The 25378-nt window shown below is 46.9% G+C and overlaps 1 protein-coding gene across 2 annotated transcripts in view; it reads right to left on the reverse strand.

Annotated features, from left to right (window-relative positions):
* YPEL2 (yippee like 2) overlaps positions 1–14026 on the reverse strand; it is a 64782-nt gene extending 50756 nt beyond the window's left edge. Inside the window, exon 1 of one of the 2 annotated variants that reach the window (XM_008011250.3) lies at positions 13715–14026. The gene's annotated coding sequence lies outside the window, so the exon portion shown is untranslated. Of the gene's footprint in view, positions 1–12831; positions 13027–13714 lie in introns of those variants that run through there. The other variant, XM_008011251.3, reaches the window with a different exon arrangement.
* Between the last annotated feature and the right edge of the window lie 11352 nt (positions 14027–25378).

Consider the following 25378-nt stretch of genomic DNA (forward strand, 5'->3'; position numbering starts at 1 on the left):
GTACTCCATGAACTCAGCAGCACAGGGCACACAGTAGAGGCTAAACACCATCACTGAACTGAACCTCCTCTGCTTCCCATTGGCTGCCCACTGGACAGGTCCACCTACCTGCACAGGTAGCAAATGTGATGAGGACCCTCCCTCCCTCTCCAAGCAAGGAGGAAGGAGGCGAACTTACTCTGCATCCCCAGACTCCCTCTAACCCAATTCTCTCCTCACCACCTCTACTCCCATCCTGTGCTGGGATGCCCAGGAAAACCACAATTCCTGGGTGCCACTCAAAGGCCTGTCATTGGCATCCATGCCTATTCTTTACATTGCTGGTCTAGGTTTAAAAACAAACAAACAAATAAAAAACTCTTAGAAAGCCTGAAAGGGACCTTGTGCTAACTTTAAGGACAGGAGGGTAGGAACGTAACTAAGTAGCCACAGCCTGTCCCAGCATCTGTGAAGAATGAAAGCAGCCCTGGCTGAATGGTGGTGGCAGCAGAAAGGAGGCGGCAAGCCACTTCCGGGAGTGGGAGACAGAAAAACGGGAGAGGTGGAATCACGAGGGAAGGCCTTTATACTGGGAGAGTTGTCCTCCTTCCCCATCCTACTCTCCCCAGAATCAGAGCCTAGAGCAGACAGCACAGAGAGACCTGTGCCCACCCAATGAGAGAGGTGGGCAGCAGTGCTGCCCAGCGGTTAAGAGTGCAGGATCTAGAGGCGGGTGGACTTGGATCCATCTTAGTTCTTCTCACTAGCTACATTACCACTGGGCAAATTGCCTGAAAGGAGATAATAATAGTGCCTACCTCCTGCAGGAGACAGAAGGATCAAATGAGATAATGCAATTGGAGCATTCAGCACAGCACCCAGCACATGGTTAATACTCAATAATCCTGATTAGCTACAGTCACCCTTACCAGTGAGGGAGAAAAGGCACAGGAATTGTTCCTATTCACAAGACCAAAAGGAACAGTGTTCCTGCCCCCAGGCTGACTCAGGGTGGTTAGGAGGTTAGGGCCTAAACTAATCGACTTAAAGGTACATTGTGGTTTAAGAAGGCTTCTGTGGCTTAGCTGGGGACCTGATATTATTGCTGTCATTCCTAACACAGACTTACTGTACTGAAAAAGTTATCTCTGTGGTCTACACTGACTGTACTAGTCTCAGGACAGGGCCACTGCTGAAACTTCTCTGAAAATCCTCTATTAAAGCTGCCAAGGAGCTGATGTGCAAGACCCACAGGAAAACCATCACTTTCTAGATACCTCTTTTTACAGCACTGGAACCAGGTGGGACTTCAAATCCACCTAGCTGGTAATAAAAACCAGCTTGGATACTCAAGAAACCATGCTCCTTCATAAACAAAACCAACCATTCATCTCAACGCTGGATGCAGGGTCTAGTCTTGGTTTCAGGAGGGTTATATGTCCGAGGATAATCCTACATGATCTCTAGAATTCTTTCAGCCTTTAAAGTCCTGGTTCCATGTAGTAGTGATGCTCTGCCTGCCGAATCTTGCCTCAGAGGAAAGTATCCCTCTGTCAACCTTCAAAACATCAGGTCAGTGGCGGTATTAGATTCTCCCAGGAGCGCAAACCCTATTGTGAACTGTGCATGCCAGGGATCTGGGCTGTGCGCTCCTTATGAGAATCTAACTAATGCCTGATGAGCTGAGGTGGAACAGTTTCATCCCGAAACCATCCCCCACATCCGTGGAAAAATTGTCAACGAAACTGGTCCCTGGTGCCAAAAGGTTGGGGACCACTGCTCTAGAGGAATGGAAGAGCTACAGAGACTTCTGGCAACGCTTCATGAATATCATTTATCATAACCAGGATTTTGAGTCAAAACTACGGGCAGTCTCCAACACGCCAAGTTCAAACACTAATACTTTTTTTTTTTTTGGGAAGGAGTCTTGCTCTCTCACCCAGGCTGGAGTGCAATGGCATGATTCTGGCTCACTGCAACTGCTGCCTCCCAGGTTCAAGCAATTCTCCTGCCTCACCCTCCCGGGTAATTGGGATTACAGGCGTGTACCACCATTGCTGGCTAATTTTTTATTTTTAGTACAGACGGAGTTTCACCAAGTTGGCCAGGCTGGTCTTGAACTCCTGACGTCAGGTGGTCCACCTGCCTCAGTCTCCCGAAGTGCGGGGATTACAGGTGTGAGCCACAAACACTAATACTTTAGAATGCCAATACTATTTGGCCGTGGTGCTGCCTTCAGCTGCTTTCATCTGAAATGCTCCTTAATGGGCTTTACTGTGTTTCTCTGGATTCTTCTCCTACCTCTCTGTTTGAGCCTCTATCTCCTGGCTATTCTCCTTCCATCGTTCTTGGAAGTGCTTCTGCCAAGTGCCTCTGACTGCTTGTTCCCCTGGGCCTTCTTACCCATACCCTCTCAAGCCTTCTAAACTTGTGCCTTCTACTCCTGAACCCTTGAACCCTTTATAAAGGATGTCTCCACGCTGGGCACAGTGGCTCATGCCTGTAATCCCAGCACTTTGGGAGGCTGAGGTGGGAGGATCATTTGAGCCCAGGAGTTCAAGACCAGCCTGGGCAACACAGTGAGACTGCCGTCACCTTCATTCCAATTCTGTTCCTTCTTCCAGTTGCCCAAGCAGGAAACACCCTTTACGCTTTCCCTTCTATGTCATACTTCATTTGTCCCCTAGACAGTTGGTTCTGCTTCTTAGATGCACGCTCCCATTGCCACCCTCAGTCACCAGCAGCAGCACTGTGAACCCCATCCTCTCTCATCCTGGACTACTGCGACAGCTTCCCACAGGTCTCCCTGACTCAGCTCTTACCTCTCCAGCCCATTCTAGAATTCTATTTATAAAACACAACCTGATCACACTCTCTCATGTTTCAAAACCTCCAGTGGTTACCTAGCAGCTTACAGGATGTGGTCCAACCCTTCAGGTGGCACTAAGAGCCTGGGCCCAACTCTTCTTATATTGTCATCACCTCCCGGCCCCACTCCAAACCTCTGCTTCCTACAGATCAAGCTCAGTCGTTATCCTGTGTTCCTTACACTATTCCAGCTCCTGCAACGCCTTACCCTACCTTCTCTGCCTACCTTATTCAAGGAATGAGTAAATGCCTGCTCATCCCTTAACACTCAGCTCCTGTAGGACACTAGCAGAGCTGGTGGTCCCTTCTCCCAGCACAAAAAAAGTTTTCTCTGGAATGGCATTTTATCACACTGTCATGAGTCTCTATCCCCATCAGACTGGGAACTTTTTGCAGTCAAAGGTCCGGCCTTCCAGAGCCCCCCAACCCCACCCCCAGTGGTCTCTCCAGGACTCACAGCCCCAGCATACTGGAGATCCTTGATAAATGTTAACTGAGTTAAAATGAATGGCCATCAGTGAAACCACACTGCCATGTAAAGCTGGTATTTTTAAAATCGCCTTATTTAGTTTGCCACTATCCAGTACATTTAAAATATCCAATCTGGGCATTACATAGGACTCACACACCATTAATGCTCTACAAAGTTAAAAAGCCAGTAAACGCTTGTGATGCTAACTCATTTGGGCTGGCAGATGGAGTCTGAAGTTCAGTAGGGCCATGAAATCATCACTCAGCTGAGCCACACCACGCGAGCCTCTGATGCTTTTACCTGGCTGCTGTCTGACAGCAGAAACGTTTCCTGCTCTGTCCTTCAGACAGGCTGTGTATGCCCTCCTTGGGTTAGCTCCCCAAGTGACCCTCCCACGTGGGCAGGGACGTCTAGACCCCTAGAGAAACTCTTAGAGTTCCAACCTAGGCGTCTTCTTCCAAGATGGTCCCCACAAAACCCCCAGGACAGTCTGAGCTGCTACCCTAGGCAAGAATGAGTCACAAAAAAATGAAGTGTCAGATTTGATTCAGGCCAAGAAGGCGAGCGATCCCTCAGCCCTGCCTTGACTATGCAGACGAGAGCCAAATGTGCCCTTTTCCTCCAGCCCCAAGAGACTGCCGCCCTTCAACACCAGTCCTTCCTTTTGTATTTGATCATGCTCAGAGACGATAACCCTGGTTAAAACAAAACAAATAGATTCTTCCCATGATCTGTGACCCAGAGAAAAATCTGGTCCATCTCTCTGTCCCCAGATAGGGTTATACTTGAAGTATAATGAAAAATAGCCATTTACAAGATCTATGAAGAAAACAAGGTCTTGGGAAATAGGGTAAGAGATACGGCCTATCTTTAGAAGTTACTGTACCAGGGAACTCTCCCCCTGGCCTCATCCAGCCCTAACCAAGTCAGGCTCCCCTATGCCACACATATAGCACTATCCACAGCGGTAATTTTACTGAGGTGATTATTTGATTGTCATCTGTGTTTCCCACACTCAAATATCTGCTGAATACATGAATGTGTTGTAGACTCTGGGCACTGTGTGACCTTGATTTCTCTTTAAACTGCTGGTCCCCTAGGGCACAGCTGGGGCCCCAATTAGCTACAAACCACCCAACCCAAATCTGCCAATACAATTCTGTTGTTCAGCTGTCAGCATGCCTTTGGCTTTCTGACTTTAATCTCCCAATTCAAATAAATCCAAAACTCTAGACTCTGACATCTGTGGCTGGGCTCCCCACCTTTCCACAACGGGAATTTGGAAATTGAACTTTTTAAAAACTGAAGAGCAAAAAAGGGAAGAGGCACTTTCAAAAGGTTGATTGTATGTCTAAAGACCAAGTCATCGCCAGCCTAAAGTTGGAAGTTATTTTGTTCTGGGAATTATTAAACTGTCATCCAGTGGTGCCATTTACTGAGGGAGAGGAAAGCAGGTGGGGTGGGAAAGGGAGACTCTACAGCACATTTCTGGGTTTCTTCTCTGAATGGGAATAGCAGAAAGATTTTAATAAGAATCTAAGGCCGGGCGCGGTGGCTCAAGCCTGTAATCCCAGCACTTTGGGAGGCCGAGGTGGGTGGATCACGAGGTCAGGAGATCGAGACCATCCTGGCTAACACGGTGAAACCCCATCTCTACTAAAAATACAAAAAAAAATTAGCCGGGCGTGGTGGCAGGCGCCTGTAGTCCCAGCTACTCGGGAGGCTGAGGCAGGAGAATGGCGTGAACCCAGGAGGCGGAGCTTGCAGTGAGCCGAGATAGTGCCACTGCACTCCAGCCTTGGCGACAGAGCAAGACTCCGCCTCAAAAAAAAAAAAAGAATCTAAGTCCCCCTTCCATGCTCCTTCTTAAAGGTGCTTCCACCACGTGCCTCTGATCCTTTGAGGCCTGGCAAATGCACGCAGCCTGTTCATCTTTGTAAGATGCTTTTTTTTCCCCCCCGAGGCAGAGTTTCGCTCTTGTTGCCCAGGCTGGAGGGCATGGCGCAATCTGGCTCACTGCAACCTGCGCCTCCCAGGTTCAAACAATTCTCCTGTCTCAGCCTCCTAAGCAGCCGAGATTACAGGCACCCGCCACCACTCCCGGCTATTTTTTGTATTTTTAGTAGAGACAGGGTTTCGCCATGTTGGCCAGGCTGGTCTGGAACTCCCGACCTCAGGAGATCCGCCTGTCTCGGCCTCCCAAAGTGCTAGGATTACAGGCGTGAGCCACCGCGCCTGGCTTTTTTTTTTTTTTTTTTTTTTGAGTCTCGCTCTGTAGCCCAGGCTGGAGTGCAGTGGCGCGATCTCGGCTCACTGCAAGCCCCGCCTCCCGGGTTCCCGCAATTCTCCTGCCTCAGCCTCCGGAGCAGCTGGGACTACAGGCGCCGCCACCACGCCCGGCTAATTTTTTGTATTTTTAGTAAAGACGGGATTTCACGTGTTAGTCAGGATGGTCTCCGCCCACCTTGGCCTCCCAAAGTGCTGGGATTACAGGCGTGAGCCACCTCGCCGGCCGCCTTAATTTTTTAAAGTTCCGCAAATTGGTCGGACTTGGTTTTCAGCTCTTGTTGTACCTCCCTGCTAAAGAGGTACTTAGCTTTAAGGCTGCAGTTAAGTGTGGGGATAACATTTCCTCAAATCCTAACAGAAACAAAGAGCCCTGCGAGCACAACAAACTGCAAGCCCTTAAGGTTTATGTAATGCGCACGTTTATACCATTAACGTAACCAGTCCTGAAAATTCATTTCTCTCTTGTGGTCCATTTGGCAATGGGACTATTTAGGGAGGGACCCCCAACAGACAAAAACCAAAGTGGTAAAAGAAGAAACAAAGCGGTGGGGGTGGGGGGGGACGGGCGCACAGATATCCTGGATGACATAAGCCGGGGCAACACAAACAAAGGAAAAAGCAAAAATAGAAAGAACAAGGGGAAGGGGGACAAAAGCCAAGGCTGCTTGGTAGCTCCTACCAGAGGGATCAACCACAACCTCAGTGGTTTCCAGACCTCAGACATGTGTGGGGTTGGCTGCTTTAGAAGAACCTGAGAAACCGTTTTTCAGGGGTTGTTACTATTTTCTTATTTTTGTTACAAATTCCCCATCCTGAAAATTCTGATTTTGTAGGCCTTTAGTGGGACGAGGAATTCTTAAGGCAGCCAGCTTCCAGAATCCCTAGAGATAGCCTCCCTCCTGGGGACACCTATGATCTGAGGCAATTAGCCATTGTGCAGCGCTCTTCACCATTACTGTGAATGAAGTCACAGTCCACCCCCATGGAGTGCTCTATCTGCAGCCATGGTAGCTACATCCCAGCGCCCTCTTTCCCCATCTCACGGTCTTACTGAACATTCCCCATATACTCCCTCTTATGTTCACGCCTCGGTGCCTTTGCACACAACTGTTCCCCATGGAATGTTTCTGCATGTGTAAATCCTCTTCATTCTTCACTAATCCATCTCGAAAATAGGGATCAAATATTCCTGATTGGCAGGATCTGTTCCATGCCTACACTAATTTGCCCCAGGTACTCCTGAACAGAACGCCTTGAGAAAACAAAAAACAAATCACTAGAAAGGTATTTCCTAGAACTAAAAATTTCACATTGGGTAAAACAAAGCCACTTTCTCTGGTGCAACTGAACTTGGCCACTGTTCACACCCAGAAGATCCTGTTTGAGCCTCAGTGGCACCCATCTGCCAAATGGATGTCAAACCTTCCTTTCCCAGTGAGAAACAGGCAAAGGAACTCAGACACTGGAGGGTAACCTCATTTGCAGCCAGCAATCCAGTTTCGAATCAAAGCCACTCAGTCTAGACACACTGCTTTTAAGACCGGGGGAGGGCTGACTGCTGTGTAGCTCAGGAAACCCAGGTGTTGCTGACCCATCCAGGTAATAGGAATGCAGGTGGCAGTGCTGCACCTCGCAAGCAGAATGCTGCTCTGCCTCGTTTCAGAGAGAAGGTAGACTCTGCCTAGAATGGAGACATGGGCTATTTAGGGTTTAGATGAGGAGCTGGTATTGTTCCAGAATGTGCAGAAGTAGGAAGAGGCCTTGGTCTGAGAAACAGAAGGTATGGTTTATAGCTTCCACTTTGCCCTAATTAGCACTATGTCTTAAATCAAGTCCTTTTTTTGTCTGTTTGAACCTCAATGTTTATATCTCTAAAATTTTAACACCTAAACAGATTTTAATGCCCAACCCAGTATATACCTAATTAATAGAAAATAAAAATTACAAGGTTAACACTGGAAAAAAATAGGATGCAGAGCCCTACACAGTCACTAAAATCAAGCCACAGATTTGGCTCTGTACATCCTGGTAGCCAAAGCAAAAAGAGAAATATGATGCTATAAATTTCCAGTTTCCACAAAAGATAAAGCATACCAGGTTTTCACCAGAGGCAAAGCTTTTCAGAGAAACTAGGTTCTAAAAGAGTTTCTCCCATGAACTTCTTAAAGGGGGCATTGAATCTGTAGCTAGTCTTCAATATAAACCCTTATAAGAACTACAGTAACAAGTTATGTAAAGCTATTTCTGACAGACACTGAAGGTCAACTCAGTAAAAATAACAATGGAGGGGTTGACACAATGGTGCATGCAGATGGCCCAGCTTAATCAAGTCTAAAACCAAGAATGGCCACAGGAGCAGATAGACAACATGTCCTTCCAAAAACTTCCGTCACTATTACTTCTTCCAGGTGGATGTTGGGCAGCAGTCAGTGTGCAAACAGATGGTTTCTAAATTCCATTCCAGTTCAAATAGATGTAAGTGGCATTTTCAGTCTTCACTCACTTATAGTAAGAAGTCCTTCTCTGAACCCACCACACACTGTCCACTCCCAAATCAATGGATTGAGAATGGATTCCTCTGAGCCAGAGAGAGGGGAATCCACCTATTAATATTAGTGCTGTTATTAATAGCTAGCACTGAGTGCTTAGGTGCCAGGCTCTGTGCCTGGCTTCCCCTGCAGTCTCATTTAATCCTCCCATCAGTCCTGTGTGATGCGAACTATTATTAGTACCATTTTACAAATAAGGAACAAAGATTTAGAGAATTTTAGTAGATTGCCAAGGTCACAGAGCTAATTATCCAGGTCTTTCTGATTCCAAAGTCCAGGCTCTTAGCCCCACATATAGTGCCTCCTGGTATTAATGAAATGTGATTACTGATAGAAATGCTAACATTTGTTAGAAGAAAACAAACAGTGAGGCCTAGAATAAGGTTACTGGGGTAGATAAGAGTTGTTTATTATTAATAACAACAAAATAACAATGGAGCTTTTGGAGCCTTTGCCAACCTATAAATGGAATAAAGGAATGAAAACTATTGTGAAAAGCAGACATAGTGCAAATGAAAGTAATTCTGAGAATACTATGTTATCCCAGAAAAACAGAATTATCTTTTCCTCTTCTCTTAAACTATATTTCTTCCTCTAGAGATTCTAAACCTTGGTTCTCTTGGTCATTCATGCATTCAACCAACAAATATTTATCCAGTGTCTACTCCACACCAAGCACTTTTAGCAGTAAGCAAGACAGGAAAGCTCTCAAGCTTCCGTGTCGGCAAACAAGTAGATAATATATTTCCAGATGGTATTAAAGTGCTTTGAAGAAAATAAAGTTAAGGGGATTAAGAGAGGCTGAGGGGCAGAGAAGGGAGGAGGAGCTGTTCTAGATAACTGGTCGTCAGGAAGGAGCTCTGAGAACCAAGTGAGAGTCAGCCATGCAAAAATTTGGAGAAAGAGCCAGGCCTGGTGGCTCATGCCTGTAAACCCAACACTTGTCAGAGGCTGAGGCAGGCAGATCACCTGAGGTCAGGAGTTCAAGACCAGCTTGGACAATATGGTGAAACTCCGTCTCCACTAAAACTACAAAAATTAGCCGGGTGTGGTGGGGTGCACCTGTAATCCCAGCTACTTGGGAGGCTGAGGCAGGAGAATTGCCTGAACCAGGCAGGCAGAGGTTGCAGTGAGCAGATCATACCACTGCACTCCAGCCTAAGCAAGAGCAAAACCCTGTCTCAAAAAAAAAAAAAAAAAGAAAGAAAGAAAAGAAAGAAGAAAGAAAAGAAAAATTTGGAGAAAGAGCATCCTGGAAAGAGGTACTACCAGTAGAAAAGCCCCATGACAAAAATAAGTATGGCATGTTTCAGAAACCTCAAACAGGTGAGCGTTTCTCAAGCAGGAAGAAGCAGAGTGGACACGGTGGAGATTGGTAAGAGATGAGGCAGAAGACAGGGGAGTAGGTGGTGCCTACAGGGAAAGGAATTAGATTATATCTGAAGGACAATTTGCCATTGGCAAATTGGCAACAAGGGAATAGCATATTCTGTTTTACTTTTTTTTTTTTTTGAGACAGAGTCTCACACTGTCGCCCAGGCTGGAGTGCAATGGCGCAATCTCGGCTCACTGCAACCTCCGCCTCTCAGGTTCACCTCAGCCTCCCGAGTAGCTGGGACTACAGGTGCCCGCCACCACGCCTGGCTAATTTTTTTTTTTTTGTATTTTTAGTAGAGACGGGGTTTCACCGTGTTAGCCAGGATGGTCTCCATCTCCTGACCTCGTGATCCGCCCGCCTCTGCCTCCCAAAGTGCTGGGATTACAGGCGTGAGTCACCACACCCAGCCTCTGGGGTTTACTTTTAAGATCACCAGTGTTATATCCACAGCTCCCAGGTAAACAAACCCAGGCAGTACAATACTTGACAGACTCAAGTGTATCACCTTTTGTTAAGGACAATGTCACTGAAAACTAACAACTCTAAAAAATATCTTCAGCCTGCTGGCTTTCCATCATTACAGGCTCAAGTTGAAAATTATGCTTCTGGCCGGGCGCGGTGGCTCAAGCCTGTAATCCCAGCACTTTGGGAGGCGGAGACGGGTGGATCACGAGGTCAGGAGATCGAGACCATCCTGACTAACACGGTGAAACCCCGTCTCTACTAAATATTACAAAAAACTAGCCGGGCGAGGTGGCGGGTGCCTGTAGTCCCAGCTACTCGGGAGGCTGAGGCAGGAGAATGGCGTGAACCCGAGAGGCGGAGCTTGCAGTGAGCCGAGATCTGGCCACTGCACTCCAGCCTGGGCGACAGAGCAAGACTCCGTCTCAAAAAAAAAAAAAAAAAAAAAAAAAAAAAAAAAAAAAAAAAAAAAAGAAAATTATGCTTCTTCCTTTTCCAAAACTTTATACCTTTTTATGCTCAGGGGAATGCAGTTGTCAGAGCACCTAGTGGTTTGCGTGACAAACACTAAGGAAATGCCAAGATAATTTACAATGGGAATTGATCACATCCTCCATCTGAATCTCACTTCAACATCTCTTCCTTCTGGCTTTTCCAATCCTGGGACATCTCATCCCTTGCCATCCTTTTGTTGCTTTTTCTCCATATGCTCAAAACTAAACATTCTGAATGTGAGCTGCTTGGCCAAACTGAACATTATTAAAGTTAATTTTTTAAATCCCATGCTTAATGTTCCCATAAGACACACCTTTAGCAAGAAGGGCTACGGTTGAACTTCAATTTGGATAAAGTCCTTTTTGAAGCTAAATCGTAGCTTTCATTAATTCAAATAAATGTATCCTACCAATATGTCTGGACACAATAACTAAGAGGGAAAAATCTAACCTGTGGCTGCATCAGGTGTGTGTGTGTGTTTGTGCCTGAAGGCAGAGATAACAGCATCAGAAACTGGAGGCCTAACAAGATTCACCTGCACTCAGGGACTGGGCCATTACAATGGGAAGTAACCAGGACTGGGGTAGCCCAGGAGGTATGGGAACTTGTGCCTCTTACTAAGACCTGATGGTAGACAAACTCCTGACTCCTTAACCCCCTCCCCTCAAATAAAAAGAGTTACCAGCCTGCCTTTCCCCCAGGCTACACAGTCTGGATACTAAACAAGATCAACCTTTTCTTTAGCTGGCCAATTGTGAATCCCCCAGGCACAACGACTATGTGGCTGCCTGCAAAACCGTTAAAAATCATTGACAATGAAAAATTCACACAATCTGTGAACAGCACAGCAACACTCACGCAACTCATCGGCACTACTCACATCTCCAACCCCCACACACCTAGAAACATCTCCTGGTACACAACACTGTGCAGCAGCCCTCAAACAGGCTGGAGTGGAGAGCGAGGGATACCAGTCTCTTAAAGCCAACTGGTTCATGGCAGTTGAGAACAAACAATACTGTGCCCTTAGACTTTTCAAAGCCTAAGCCAGTGTGATTGGCAGCTGAGTGATTTTGGGATTGCAGAGTATGGGGTCACATACCTGACTGCACTTCAGAGCCAAGTTAATACCTTTCACTGTTCCCTGCCTCCAGTTCCCACTAGATCAGGGGCTCTTATCAAGCACCTGCATCACAATCTCATGGGTCCCTTGGTAAAAATGCAGATTCCTGTGGCCCACTGAAAATAAACATCTGCCGAATAGCCTGACAAACTGTATTTTTAAACACGACCCAGGTCATCTTTATACACGTTTTAAGTTTGAGGACCTCTGCCCTAAAGCGATGCTTCTCAAACTGTGGGTCAGGACCTGCTTGGTCAGGAAATCAAATTAATGGGTCGTAACCAGCAGTTGATTTTTTATAATTAAGTAGAAAAAAAAAAAACTTTAAAACAGAGCACACTGCAGGTAGAAAGGGTAATTATTGTTCTCTGAAACTTATTTCAGTTACAGACCTGTATGCACTGCAGGTCTCACTCAAAATCTGAAAACCACGCTCCTAGAGGGAAGAAGGAAAACAGTTTTCTTGTGCATGGTGTTTATTTTCCCTTTTCCACCCCTAACTCCAAGCATCTTGATTTTGTTTCAAGCACAGAAATACCAAGACAGATCCAAGAAATGCTATCATTGAATGTTAACCTGACGCAGCAAAGCCCAACTGAGGAAGGGGATGAGGCTCCCACTGCACTTCTGCCTGAGATCCGATCATGGAGCTGGGGACAGGGGATGGTGCCAAGGGGGAAGTCTGCACAGCTCTCCCCAGGCTGGGCCTGTTTCTGGGGAAAAGAACTTGCAGCCACTCAAAACATAGTTTAGAAGAATGAAAATGTTCCTCACCGGAGGCAAGACTCAGTCACTCACAGGCCAGGTGGCCCCCAGAGCCAGGAGAGCACGGGGGAGCAAAAACCATGTGAAATCAAGTCCCACCCCAGAGCCAGTGAGGTGGTTTACCGAACTTCTTGCACCTCTAATGCTCTGTGAGGCACAGGAAAGCTGACCGCTACCCTTCTTACCCAATGCTTTGGGACAAGGAAGAGCAAGGAAGGAAGGGCAGGGAGAAAAAGACAGCTGTCTCGTTAGCCTTCAGATTCACCAAAGGCAAGGACTCACTCAAGAGCCTGCCAAGTTGCAAGGACAGCAAAATCAGCAGGGAAGCCAGAAAGCAAAACCCCCGCAAAGCTTCGGAGCAGTTCCCTGGGGCCATTCACAGCGGCGGGACTGGAGGGCGGGAGAGGGTGCAGCTCCGCACCAAGCGGAGGAAAACAGGACACTCGCTCACCTGGCTGTTTAAACTCTCGCACAGAGGTAGCAATCTTCCGGACAAGAAGTCCAAAAGAACAGGTGTCCCCCCACCCCGCACGCCCCCAAGACCGGAGGAAAGCCCACCACGCTGGGAAAGACACCAGAGGAGGTCGGCGGCCAAGCACGGTGAACTGGAAGTGGCGAAAGGTCGGGGCCGCCCCTAAGCGCCAGCTCCGGGGAGGCGCTCGCGGCAGAGGCCCCCGCGTTCCGTTGGGCAGGACTTCGCGCCCACCCCCTTGGCAAGGACACCGGGGAGGCGCCAGGACGCGGCCAGGCAGGAACTCGGCTGCGGTTATCTCGGTTCGGGCCGGGGCCGACGACGCGCTCCGAGAAATTTCGACGGCGCCCAGTCCCACAGTGGGAGGCCCCCAGGGCGGCGCCCTGTGTCCAAGTGTCCCCAGGACTCTCCGAAGGAGACGCGGCGTCACGAGTGGACGGAGGGCGTCCCCAGCCCCACCCGGACCCCACGGAGTCCGAACCGCGGGGACGACGCGGAGGAGGAAGCGGCGATCCCAGCTCCGCGCCCCCACCCCAAACCTGGCCCCGCAGACTTGCCCGGCCCCTGCCGTGCGTCTCCCACCCCGGCCGGGGGTCCCGCGCCCCGGGCTCTCTCAGCGAGCAGCCGCGGGCCCGGCAATGTTTGTAAACAAACCGGTCACGTGGCCCGGCTGCGGCTCCCCGCCCCCGGCGTCCGCGGCCCCCACGGGGACCCCACGCGGAACTGGGAGCGCCGCACCTCCAACCCCGCGCAGGCCCGGCCGGGGAAGTACGGGGCCCGGGGCCGGGGACCCAGAGCCCGCGCTGACAGTGCGCCCCACGCCCACGCGCGACCGACCCGCGCCGCACTCCGGCGCACTCACCCGGCGGCAGGCGGCCCCGTCCGGCCAGCGCTGGGCTCGGCTCCGCGGGGGTGCGCAGCGGCGAAGCGCGGCCCGGATGGGGCTCGGGCTCCCGGCGCGCTCTTAAAGCCACAGTCTCCACCACCGCCGCGGCCGCCACTCCGCATCCCTCCGGGTCCGGGCCGGGGGCTACCCCGTGACGGACGCACCCCCGCGCCTATCCCCTCGACTCAGCACATAGCAACACGCCGCGGGTTGGCCGGGCGCAGCCGCAGCCCATCCGCGCGGAGCCAATCATCAGAGGACGGAACTCCGCCCCCCGCTTCTCCGACCGCCCACTCCCCCACCCCTCGGCCCGGCCCGGCTTGGCCTGGGCGACAGGAGTGAGGCTGGTCCGGGTCCCGCCCGTCTGGGCAACTTGCCGGAGGCGCAGGGACCCATAGTGACAAAGCTGGGTGGGCTCTCAGCGCCTAGGAGGACGCTGTTTATTTGGGTTTGGGGTTTGTCCCCAGGGCAGGGCTGGGATTCCCAGAACCTGGGTTGTATTTTGGGGCGGGGGGATTTGCAGTGCTTCTCCTTGGAGGCTCAAGATAGTCATTCTTTTCTTACTTTTTAAACCTCGCCCTAAGCCATAGCTTAAATTACCAGAAGTGGCCCTCAGGACCCGGGGCAATTGAATTTAAAACGATAGTCCCGGTTCCACCCAGCCCACCCTTGCCCTGCTCAGAAGCCAGGCATTTCCCCTCCTCTCTTTCCTGCTAGTAATTTCGGCGAATTAAAAGTACGAAAGGGGCTTAGAGGAATTGAAGACCGGTCTATTGCTGCTAATTTTCCATGACTTTTAGAGGCAGATGACGATGGTTAGAGTGGGATGGTCCGAGTGACCAGAGGGGAGGAGTCCACATTCTGGGTTACTGGGGTGGTGCTTTTCAAGGAAGAGCAGGTTAAAAAATAACCTCGTGGCAGTCAGGAATCCAGGGAGGCACCAGGTGGGTGGAGTGGGGCAGTTTCCCAGCAGGAAGACAGGTCAGTTTGAGAAAGAATGTAGACACGGACAAGGTGAACAGAGCAGGTCCTGCCTTTCACTCAAGACACTGGGGTTCCGCAGTTCCTCTGGGAACTCCTCGTCCAAAGAAACTAGTGATTTACTGTGCAGCCATCAGGATGTGGGGTGCTGCAGGAAGTGCAGCTGACTCCCCGCCTTCCACACACTGGTTTGCACGTACACCCAGAATGCTGGCTCACCTGCATCTCCACCCAGCTGTCTTTCAAATATGCTTGGTCAACCAAATTGTATTCAGTTAATGTCTGTTGCATGTGAATCCCGTCCCCAAAGTTAGTGAAAACAACAAAACACCCCAAATACCTCAGTATTGTGGTGCTGACATATCAGCATCAGATTTGCAGTTTCAGTGTAAACAGAGGCTATGTCATAGTTCACAACTGACTAGTTTAGAGAGTCTAAAAGGGGAGGGGGGGAAATGCTTTCAGATGGGAAGGAATCACAAACAAGAACTGTTTAGCATTTAATCCTTAATCTAAGATGTCATGGATTCTTTAGATTAGCAAGAACTTGCCCTCTCGCCCTGATCTGCTTCTTGAGCATGTTTCGTTGTCTCTCCAGGCCTAGGTTTCCACAGTTTAAAACAAGGAGGGTTGAAATAGGATGATCTCAAGTCCCTTCCAGCTCTGAAATTTTAAGTAGGACCAGAAAGTCATGTTTGTTACGTTTCCGCAATATTGTGCGAGCGAATATTTGTGTTGCCACATCACCACTTCCTAACAGTAGATGCTGAATTAGTTTAACACCCTAGGATATTGGTATGTTATGTAACAAGACTGGTGGCTACTGTTTCTGTTTAAATAAAAGATAATGTTAGCTAAAAAAGACTAGCCTGGTACAGTAGTTTCAGAGGGAGCTCTGAGGACCCCTTCAGGCCTGCTGTGTGTATGCAGGGGACTGGAAAAGGCCCTAGACCTTAGGGCCAGGAGACAATAGAACCAGCCAGCCAGCCAACAACAAAAAAATTATTAAGCCTGATCGTGCCTCCTCCAAGTCAAAAAGAGCCAAGCATTTTGAGCTGGGAAAGGAGAAGGCAGAGGTGAAACAAATAGATTCAACTTCTCTTCTCTGAACCCAGAGAGGGAGAGGGGCCCTTGAGCTGTCCCTCAATAAATTTTCTCTGTGCCTACTATGGACAGAATTTCCTGCTTGACTAGGATGATAGTATCTGAAAAATCTACTGAGAGGAGAGACGCTGAGGCCAATGGAGAGTTGGTGAAATGAGACAGATGTTTATCCTGGAAAACAAAAAAGAGATGGAGAGAGAGAGAAATAAACGAATTTGTTCAAAGTCAGCCAAGGCTTAAACAAACAAACAAACAAAAACCCCTGCTGCTAAAAGTTTGAGAGATTCCTGGCTTCACAGATTATCAGTCTGCCTTTGTCAATGGAACAGTACCTCTGTCTCCTCTGTGTGAAGCCAAATTCATTCATTCCCAGAGCCTTCACGGCATATTTTCCAGCAACCTCTCACTAATCTCATCTTCCCACTGTTGCCATATTGGTGCTATTGCTGCTGTGAACAGAGTCACTTTTACGTGTTCACCTTACTCAACCTCTCAACCTGCATATTATTAATTTGAAATAATTAATTACATCTTCCTTCCCCTCACCACCCAGCCACCTCCCAGTTCATCAACAGGTCCTGTCAGTTTCACTTCACAAATATGTATTTGCTCTGAACACATCTGCCTCTGCTGCTGCACCCTGGTTGAAGCCACCAACATCTCTTGCCTAGAATAAGCAACAGCTTCTCAACTGATCTCCCTGCTTCCAGCCCATTCTCTGTGCAGCAGCCAGATGGTACTTCTTCTAAACAAACTCCTTCTGGTGGCCCACAGTCCCTAGTAACCAGGCCTGCCAACCTCTCTGGTCTTCCACCAACTGTCCTTTGCTCAAATTGCTGCAGTCAAGCTGGCCTTTTTTCTGTTCCTCATCCTGTCATAGGGTGTTTATATTTGCCATCCTCTCCACCTGGAACACCTTGTCCCCAGAAGGCTGCCTCTTTACCTTTTGGTTCTGAGGTGGTCAAATGCAGGGTGCAGTGGCTCACGCCTGTAATCCCTTTTGGACTTTGGAATGCCAGAGCAGGCTGATCACCTGAGGTCAGGAGTTCGAGACCAGCCAACATGGTGAAGCACCGTCTCTACTAAAAATACAAAAATTAGTTGGGCATGGTGGCGGGCGCCTGTAATCCCAGCTTCTTGGGAGGCTGAGTGAGGCAGAGGAATCATTTGAACCCAGGAGGCAGAGGTTGCAGTGAGCCAAGATCACGCCACTGCATGATCTTGACTGCATGATCAGAGACAGAGCGAGACTCTGTTTCAAAAAAAAAAAAAGCCTCCTCCAGAGAGGAGGATTGCCCATTCATACATGCCGTGCCCCCTTTCTATCATAACCCCAGTTTATTTTCTTCATAATACGTATCACTCTCTGAAATCATCTTGTTCATTTCTTTGTGCTTTTTTTTTTTTGGTCACATCTAGCTCTGAAGTGTAAACTCTGTATAAACATCAGGGACCTGTCTGTCTTGCTTCCTGTTGTGTCCCAAGTGCCAAGAACAGTGACTAGCACTCAACAGATTTTTGAATGACTATCTGAACAAATGCATGAGTGTGCCTACTGCCTCATATCTTTGTCCCTGCGGTTTCTTTCACTTAGAATATTGTTCTCTCCCTTATCCCCCTTCCCCACCCCTCAGCCCTTTCCTCTTATCCCGTCTCAAATCCATTTGCCTGATGATTCAGTCCAAAGGTTGGATCAAGTATCACTTCTGTAGAGGAATTTCCCGTAGCTTCCCCAGAAAAATAGTTTTTCCTCTTCTTAGTACCCTACATAGTACTTTACTCAGAGCTCCATTACGTCACCCCACACTCCACACTCCCAATTAAGAGGTATCAGTTATCTCTCCTCTCTGCCAGTCCCTCTTGGGCTGGAACCTTATCAGATCATCCTTGTATTTTCAGCACCTGGCACATGGTAGGCCCTCCCTAAAGGTTTATATCTGAGTTGAATCCAGTGGGAGTCCAAGCAGAAATTGATAGGATCTGTTCTCAGAGTATACTGATCAACAGATAGCAGTCTTACTTTGTAGTATGATAACGTTAAACTTGAAACTTTAGGTTGTTCTATATAAAAGGGACAACCTACATTTTAAAAATCACAGTACAATGGAAACTTCCTGAAGGCTAGAGGCCACCAGGCTCTCACACTACATACCACCTGGGAAAATGGCCAGCTCTGCCTGTGTAGGAGAGAGAGCTGTTCCTCAGAGGTCTCACCATACCCCCTCCAACCCCCACTCCAGTAAAGTCCCATGACATTACATCACAGAAGAGGGCCTGATGCCGTCTTCCCGCAGACAGATGATGGTAACAGTGCTTTGTTTCTTTATGTACAATAAATGCTTTCTCTGATCCTCGTCCAAGTCTCTTATTTTCGGTCATGAAAGTGGCTGATTCTATGCCTTTCAGACTGTTAACAAGGGAGGGTTGTACCTTGGGCTTCTTGAATGCTTTAAAAAAACATTTGCTACCATTTATTGAGCACATATTGTGTGCAGAGCAGTTTCTCTTCCATCTAGTTATATTTAATCCTCAAAGCAACCAGCAAGATAGATATTTCCCTCATTTTAAAAAGGAGCTGATGCTATGAAATTTGAACCCTGATCCAACTGGCTTCAAAACCTAATCATTCTTTTTCTTCTACACTGTCAAAGACTAAAACTGCTTACCTTCTGTTACCCTGAAATATCCCAATCACCTTCGCAAGAAAACAGCCAAAGATCAAACTACTCCACAAAGCGAAACCCTATGCCAATCTAAGAGATCTGGAAGCAAGAGTGGTGAGGGCTTAGCACCTCCCTCTTAACTACAGTAAAAATCATTTATTTGGTGCTTCCTATGTTTTAGAAACTGGTAGAGACATGTTACGTGCATTGTTTAATTTAATCTAATATTCACAACAACCACAGGTCTACATTTTTTAAGCATAATTCCAAAGTTCAAAAAGCTCTGAAAATCCAAAGTTAGTTTGACATGGCTCACTTGATGGCAAACCTTATCTGACATGAGGTCATTTCTAGTCTTTAGTAAATAATTCCACCTAGAATATCCATATGTTTCTTGTAGAAATATTGAAGTTTGAAAGAGTACAAACTCAGCCTGGCAAGGTAGTTCACACCTCTAATCCCAGCACTTAGGGAGGCCGAGGCAGGCCAATCACTTGAGGCCAGGAGTTTGAGACCAGCCTGGCCAACATGGTGAAACCCTGTCTCTACTACTAAAAATACAAAAATTAGCCAGCATGGTGGCACATGCCTGTAATCCCAGCTACTTGGGAGGCTGAGGCAGGAGAATCACTTGAACCCTGGAGGCAGAGGCTACAGTAAGCCAAGATGGCACCACTGAACTCCAGCCTAGACGACAGAGCTAGGCTCTGTCTCTAAATAAACAAATAAATACAAACTCCCTAGGTTCTCTGTAATATGCAGTATATGAGCTGAAAGATTTGGGAATCTAAAACACATCTATCTTAGGGTTTCAAATGAGAGATTGAGAACTGGCAAGTAAATGTAGGCTCAGAGAGGTTCAGTAATTTGCCCAAGGTCAGCTAGTAATGGTAATGCTAGAATTAGAAATATATGTGAGGCTGGGCAGCTAGTCAATGGTAATGCTAGGATTAGAAATACATGTGATGCTGGGCACGGTGGCTCACACCTGTAATCCCACCACTTTGGGAGGCCCAGCCAGGCAGATCACCTGAGGTCAGGAGTTCGAGACCAGTCTGGTCAACATGGTGAAACCCCGTCTCTACTAAAAATACAAAAAAAAACAAAAAATTAGCTGGGCATGGTGGTGCATGCCTGTAATCCCAGCTACTTGGGAGGCTGAGGCAGGAGAATCGCTTGAACCTGGGAGGTGGAGGTTGCAGTGAACGGAGATTGCACCATTGCACTCCAGCTTGGGTGACAAGAGCAAAAACTCTATCTCAAAAAACAGAAAAGAAAAGAAATATATTTGAAACTGAAAAAAAAAATATTTGGAGCACATATGACAGACTAAGGGTTAATTTTTCTGAAGGCAAAGATATGAAGTGACAGTTCATGGTAGAAGTAAAAGAAATAACTTGTAAAGATATGGAAAAAGTGTTAAATCTTATAATAAGAAAAATTAAAATTACAATGAGGTGCTATTTTAATCTATCAAAATTGGCAAGTAATGGCCAGACATGGTGGCGGGCACCTGTAGTCCCAGCTACTCGGGAGGCTGAGGCAGGAGAATCACTTAAACCCATGAGGTGGAGGTTGTAGTGAGACAAGATCGGGCCACTGCACTCCAGCCTGGGGTACATAGTGAGACTCTGTCTCAAAAAAAAAAAAATTGGCAAGTAGTAAACAGTTTAGTAACACTGTTTTGGAGAAGATGTGAAAAAACAGCCAGTCATATATTGTTAGCAGTAAGGTAAATTGGAATAATTTATTTCTATAGAGGACAACAATTTGGTAATCTCTTTCAAAATTAGAGATTAAAATCTCTCAAAAATCTCAAGATTAGTATACTCAGAAATTTCACTTCTAGGAATTTACTTATTTTAATTTATTTTTATTTTATATATTTTTTAGAGACACGGGGGTTCCCTATGTCACCCAGGCTGGTCTTGAGCTCTTAGGCTCAAGCAATCCTCCCACCTACCTCAGTCTCCCAAAATTCTGAGCCACCACACTGGCTAGGCATGAGCCACCACATCAGCTAGGAATTTTTTAAAGCATTTTTTTGGAAACAGGCTCTTGCTCTGTTGCCCAGGCTGGCCTCCAACTCCTGGACTCAAGCAAGCCTTCTACCTGTCTTTCCAGTCACTGGAATTATAGGCAGGTACTACCATGCCTGGCTAGGAGTTTATTTATTTATTTATTATTTTTATTTTTTGAGACAGAGTTTCACTCTTGTCGCCCAGGATGGAGTGCAATGGCACAATCTCTGCTCACTGCAGCCTCCACCCCCCTCGGCCTCCCAAAGTGCTGGGATTACAGGCTTGAGCCACCACGCCCAGCCAGAATTTATTTTTAAAGTAACTCACACACAGCGCCGGGCGCAGTGGCTCACACCTGTAATCCCAGCACTTTGGGAGGCTGAGGCGGGTGGATTCCATGAGACCAGGTGTTCAAGACCAGCCTGACCAAACCCGGCCTCTACTAAAAATACAAAAATTAGCCAGGCGTGGTAGTGTGGGCCTGTGATCCCAGCTGCTAGGGAGTCTGAGGCACTAGAATCACTTGAACTGCAGAGGGTTTCAGTGAGCCGAGATCGCGTCACTGTACTCTAGCCTGGATGACAGAGGGAGACTATCTCAAAAAAAAAAAAAGGAAAGAAAAGAAAAAAAAAGATAACACACATGTGCACAAAGATGTATGTAAATGGATATTGTAAAATTGTTAGTATTATCAGATGACTGACTCTCTAGGGATGTAACTTTGCAATTGTTAAAGCCCATTTTACAGCTCTCTAACACTGATAATGGTGGATGATTATTTTTCTGTCCAGCAGAAGAGAACCTGAAAGGTTATTATTTTTACCATGTAGAACATTAACTAGTTTTGTATCAAGCTTAGCAATTCAGAATTTCTTTTTTAAAAAATCAGATATCAGATTACAAGCTTCAACAAAATTTCTTTTTATCCATTGACTTTACTCATCTCAATTTTTTTTTTTTTTTTTTTTTTTTTGAGACAGTCTTGCTGTGTCGCCCAGGCTGGAGTGCCATGGTGTGATCTCGGCTCACTGCAAACTTCACCTCCCAGGTTCAACAATTCTCTTGCCTCAGCCTGCTGAGTAGCTGGGACTACAGATGTGTGCCACCACGCCCAGCTAATTTGTGTGTGTGTGTGTGTGTGTGTGTGGTTTTTTGTTTTGTTTTGTTTTGTTTTAGTAGAAATGGGGTTTTACCATGTTGGCCAGGCTGGTCTTGAACTCCTGGTCTTAAGTGATCTGCCCGCCTTGGCCTCCCAAAGTGCTGGGATTACAGGAATGAGCCACTTCTCCCAGCCTTATCTCAATTTTCATATTCTCTTTTGAACAGACTTTGTCGTTCTGCTGGTTTCTTCATTAATGAGTTAAATAAAACTAATAATGCTTTCTATGCATTTTTATTAGAAATATGCTTTTCATCTTTTGAGACTGATGCTTTGAAATAACCTAAATCTGTCTATAAAGGACTGGTTGAAGAAATTACAATGCTTCTATACAAAGCAATACTATGCAGCCATTAAAAAGAGGCAACTCTACACATAGATGCTCCTTAAGAGCAAAGATCTTTGGTTCCCTAATGAACCCAAATGCCTACAGTTGTTTCTGGGCACATAGTAGGTCTTAGTTTGTTTCTGGCTACGATAATAAACAACCCCAGTATATCAGTGGCTAACACACATGCACACACACATTCACATACAAATTTTTTTTTTCCCTCATGAATATGTAGAGAAGCTATGGTGTATTGCTTCAGGCTGAGGCTCATGGATTGAATTTAGGTTGGTTTCTACTATCATTTAGAAACCCCTAATGTGCAAGAAATATATGGATACCTATGATGCTTCTTAAGTCTCTACTTAGAACTGACCGACTGTCAATTCTACCCACAGTCCATTGGTCAAAGAAAATCATATGGCCAACCACAAAGTCAAGAGTGAAAGGAAGTCATACTCTATCTTCTTTACTGATAGAGTATCCAAAGTTACAGAGCAGAGAGCATGATATATAACCTACCATAAGGAGTAGCAAACAACAATCCAGTCTATTATAGTGCTTGGTAAATATGTGTTGAATGCATGAATGAAGAGTAAACAAACTCTAGGATTTAAATGCAAGAAAAACATGCTACACAACAATTGTACAAAGTATGCCATCATTTGTTTTAAAATATATACTTATGGCCAGGCGCAGTGGCTCACACCTGTAATCCCAGCACTTTGGGAGGCTGAGACGGGCAGATCGCCTGAGGTCAGGAGTTTGAGACTAGCCTGGCCAGCATGGTAAAACCCCGTCTCTACTAAAAATACAAAAATTAGCCAGTCGTGGTGGTGGGTGCCTGTAATCCCAGCTACTCAGGAAGCTGAGGCAGGAGAATTGCTTGAACCTGGGAGGCAGAGGTTGCAGTGAGTCTAGATCACTCCATTGCACTCCAGCCTAGGCAACAGAGCGAGACTCCTTCTCAAAAAATATGTGTGCGTGTGTATATACATATATATATATATATATATGTGAGTATGTACACAAGTATGCTTGAATATGACTTTACTATCACCAGAAGAATGTACAAAGCATGCCTAACTGTGGTTGCTGCTGGAGAAGAAAACTGGGAGACTGGAGGTTAAGGATGAAAGGGAGCCTTTCCACTTAGTATCATGTGTATGCATTGCTATTAAACAATAAAATCAAATTATCTAAGGAGAGAATAGAAAGAACCACCAAAGACTGATTATAGGGTCCACGCCCTAAAACCCTCTTCTATACACTGTTTTGATTAAGTATGGATTTCTTCTTCTTTTTGTTATTAATTCATTGCAGACACACTGAGCATAGGATCTTTTCTGTCTCTAGTTCCTCCAGACTTACTTACTGCACAGAACTAGTTATAACAAAAATCCAACCAATTTTTAAATGTTCTACAGCAGTTTTTTTTTTTTTTTTTTTTTGAGACAGAGTCTCACTCTGTCACCCAAGCTGGAGTGCAGTGGCACAATCTCGGCTCACTGCAACCTCTACCTCCTGGGTTCAAGCAATCTCCTGCCTCAGCCTCCCAAGTAGCTGTGATTACAGGTGCCTGCCACCATGCCTGGCTAATTTTTATATTTTTAGTATACAGATGGGGTTTCACCATGTTGGCCAGGCTGGTCTCAAACTCCTGACCTCAGGTGATCCACCCACCTCACCCTCCCAAAGTGCTGTGCTGGGATTACAGGTGCAAGCCACTGTGCCCAGCCCTACAGTAGTTTTTTTTCGTTTGTTTTTTGTTTGTTTGTTTGTTTTGGATACGGAGTCTCGCTCTGTCACCCAAACGAGTCCAGTTGCACGATCACAGCTCATTGCAACCTCAGCCTCCTGGCCTCAAGCGATCCCTCCCATCTTAGCCTCCAGAGTAGCTGGGATTACAGGCGTATGCTACCACATAGGCTAATTTGTGGTTTTTTTGTGTCTTTTTTTTTTTTTTTTTGTAGGGATAGGGTTTTGCCATGTTGCCCAGGTTGGTCTCGAACTTCTGAACTCAAGCGATCTACCTGCCTCATCCTCCCAAGTGCTGGGATTACAAACTTGAGCCACCATACTCAGCCTTCTACAGCAGTATTTTCAAACTCAGTAGAAGCCTCCCCATTCCTGGGAAGCCTCGTAGGTGAAGTCACTAAGGAAATAAGAGTAAATTTGTTTCCCATGATTCCTTCAACCGGATTAGCTCTTTTAGCTATGCTGTTCCTGAGTAAATAAAATCATTCTTTTAGGCCAGGCTTGGTGGCTCATGCCTATAATCCCAGCATTTTGGGAGGCCGAGGTGAACAGATCACCTGAGGTCAGGAGTTCAACACAAGCCTGGCCAAGATAGAGAAACCCCGTCTCTACCAAAAATACAAAAATTAGCCAGGCGTGGTGGCGCACACCTGTAATCCCAGCTACTCAGGAGGCTGAGGCAGGAGAATTGCTTGAATCCAGGAGGCAGAGGTTGCAGTGGAGCCGAGATCATGCTACCGCACTCCAGCCGGGGAGACAGAGTGAGACTCCCTCTCAAAAGAAAACAAACAACAACAACAACAAAAAACCCGTTCTTTTAATAGTAAAACATGGCAATGACTGTGGCTTCCTCATACTTTGTGGGTGTGTATAGTCAAGTGTAATCCATAGGTACTCCCAGAACTTCAGATATAGTACCTCTCAGAGAGTAGCAATAAGGAAAATCAAAATACGATGGAAGAGATTAAACATCTACACAAAAGACTCACCTTGTCAGCAAGTAGGTGGCTAGAGATTTGGAGCCATCTATATCCAATCACAGGGATTAGGGCATACTTTTTAGGCCCTCATTTAAGAACAATTGTATATTGCTATTGTATCCAAAGCTGTAAAATACTCTAGTCTCTGAGTGAATCCATTGTATCCTATGTTGTCTGAAGAGTAGCCTCATGAACTACTGAGGTATCCCAGGGAAGAATAAAAACATCACAGCTGGCCCGGTGCACTGGCTCACGCCTGTAATCCTAGCGCTTTGGGAGGCCGCGGCGGGCGGATCACGAGGTCAGGAGATCGAGACTATCCTGGCTAACATGGTGAAACCCCATCTCTACTAAAAATACAGAAAAATTAACCGGGCGTGGTGGCGGGTGCCTGTAGTCCCAGCTACTCAGGAGGCTGAGACAGAATGGCGTGAACCCAGGAGGGGGAGCTTGCAGTGAGCCAAGATCGCAGGCGTCAGCCACCACACCGAGCTGAAAAAAGTGATTTCTGCAGAGCAAGAATTTCAGCCAGGTGCAGTGGCTCACACCTGTAATCCCAGCACTTTGGGAGGTCAAGGCAGGTGAATCATCTGAGGTCGGGAGTTCAAGACCAACCTGGCCAATATGGCAAAACCCCATCTCTACT

Source organism: Chlorocebus sabaeus, chromosome 16 (assembly GCF_047675955.1).
Source record: "Chlorocebus sabaeus isolate Y175 chromosome 16, mChlSab1.0.hap1, whole genome shotgun sequence".
In the NCBI taxonomy this organism is placed as follows: Eukaryota; Metazoa; Chordata; class Mammalia; order Primates; family Cercopithecidae; genus Chlorocebus; species Chlorocebus sabaeus.